This window comes from Mercenaria mercenaria, chromosome 3 (assembly GCF_021730395.1).
Source record: "Mercenaria mercenaria strain notata chromosome 3, MADL_Memer_1, whole genome shotgun sequence".
In the NCBI taxonomy this organism is placed as follows: Eukaryota; Metazoa; Mollusca; class Bivalvia; order Venerida; family Veneridae; genus Mercenaria; species Mercenaria mercenaria.
This window is the reverse complement of record NC_069363.1, coordinates 50,439,223-50,441,426: the sequence shown is the minus strand read 5'-3', so window position 1 is coordinate 50,441,426 and position 2,204 is coordinate 50,439,223. Positions and strand designations below refer to the sequence as shown.

Here is a 2,204-nt window from a genome sequence, read left to right as displayed (position 1 = left end):
AGAACTCTATACGATTTGTCTTTCTTTCTAATCCTTTCCACCAACTGTACTTGTAATGTTAGTATATAAATATAGTTAAGTATATTGTTGGGAATAAATATGTTTAAACCAAAGGGGGTCATAAACATTTTACATTCAACAGTTTGAATACATGAAAAAATCGGAATGATCTTCAAGTCAGTTCCCGATCGTTTGTTATAGTTTGAAGTTGATCTTGACAACAAATATACTATTTTGGTTAACGGGGAAGTTGATCACATAATAATGATAACGAACTGTTTGCATAGAAATGACATATATCTTGCAAATGAAGTGTGTAAGATAACACATGGCACTGTTTCCCCCTACTTCGAAAACAAATTGCTCAGTGCATATGGCACCCATTTTGTTTTGTATGAAGAAAGTGGTGAGCTAATTACCTTTCAGAACAATGCATTTAGAACAATAAAAATAGCTTTGACTATATTATTTTAAGAAAATTTCAAGTGAAACTAGTTCGAGGGTTCTACGTCAAATGAGTCTAAGGTTATTGAGGAGAAACCACTTTAAAAACTCAAAGCCCTTACGACCTTGACCTTTGAACTATTGACACCATAATCGATAAAGGTCGTCTATTGACCAAGGTTTATGTCTCTTTGTAGTATGAAGGTGAAAGGATAACATATTTTCATGTTTGCTCTTCTTATACGGAGAGACCTTTTCCACTCTTATCGTCATCATATCCTGTGTTACATTATTATAAAACATCACGGCTGAACTTGTGGCTGTGCCTTTTATCTGCAATGGCTAGTCTTTAGACAGTTTCTCGGAGTGACTATTGGCATGCCGCTGTAATTGTAAGTTGTAATATCAGTGTTCAAACTGGTGCTTGTTATTTTCGCTGTGAAGTCTAATGCCATCTGCAAACAGAAAAAGAAATTCCATCATTTGGGCCAATGGAACTACATGCTTTGTCTATCTAATGACCATAAATGCTGAAAATATGCACGTTTTTCAATATCAATACTCAGTACACCAAACTGCAATACACAGTACAAATATTACTTTGAAAACTCAATACACAGTACACCACCAACGCTCATTTAACACCGATTTCTCCGTGATTTGAACATGTACAAAGCTGAAATTTTGCACATTTTTTCTTTGTATGTCACTAAATAAATCGTTCGATTCAGATTTTCCCCATAATGCAAATAGGTTATGGTATCGGGACAAATGTGTTTACGGCATGCATTTATCAAATGATAAACTTGTCATTTTATCACAAATTTTATCATTTCTACTTAAGATTGACTCATTTTACGCTTGTAAGAGCATATACACAGTATCTAGTCATGAAAAGTAATGCTCTTTTCTTCTGTAGTAGTATAATACATGAGTAAATCAGGGTTTTACTTACCTTGTTGACGAAAAATAATCACGTTTTCGGAAAATACCTTATCACTTAATGGCAATATCCGGTGTACGCATCCTCACCGTGAAGAAGTATGGTTTTATGTGTTAATGAACTTATAGCTCTAAAGAAAACAAATTAGTGAGATATTATGCGAAAGATACACATAATTTTAAGGTAACCTAATAAGTTTCTACAAAGAGACTGTGGTATCGGACTCGTAATTGGGCACAAAAATTATCTCTAGAACTTGGTGTATTTACAGCAAACAGAAAACATTCGAGTCGAGTCAGTCCACGTCGGGATATAAAAGCTATATGCATCCGGAGTCGCCGGTGGTTTTTATATGCCGAAAGCATACCATTAAAGGAAGTTACAGATTTTGACAAATCTTTGTTCGCTATTATGGCTAATTTTGAAAAGAAAAAAATAATTGTAACTCTGAAAAGTGTAACTTTGGCCTTTTTAAGATGCCATGGTAAGTTGTTCTTTGCGAAGCAACATGGTGGGCTGAAGCCCGGCTTTGTGTTTGCTTTGTTGATTTTTGCATTCATTAATGCTATTCAACACTGGGTTTGAACCATTTAACAGGGTTAATTTCGCGGCAACAAATTATGGAAACCTGTAGAGGCCATCGTGATGTCGTCCCGTCGCCTCTCTTGAGTTAGAAAGTATAACTGGCAGAAACAGTTTTGAACAAAAGAATAGAATAGTCTTTGGATCTGTTACTGAATTATCGCGAAAATATATCGGGTGGTAATATATACCACAACATCCCTACCTGCTTTCTTATTCTACTATTAAAATCATA

The 2,204-nt window shown here is 34.9% G+C and overlaps 1 long non-coding RNA gene across 1 annotated transcript; it reads right to left on the bottom strand.

The window, feature by feature from the left end:
* Positions 1 to 841: 841 nt before the first annotated feature.
* LOC128555621 (uncharacterized) lies at positions 842 to 1,481 on the bottom strand. The gene is made up of 2 exons (XR_008370213.1): positions 1,400 to 1,481; positions 842 to 899 (listed from the first exon to the last, which is right to left on the bottom strand). It is a non-coding gene; the product is annotated as an uncharacterized LOC128555621 (long non-coding RNA).
* Positions 1,482 to 2,204: the final 723 nt, after the last annotated feature.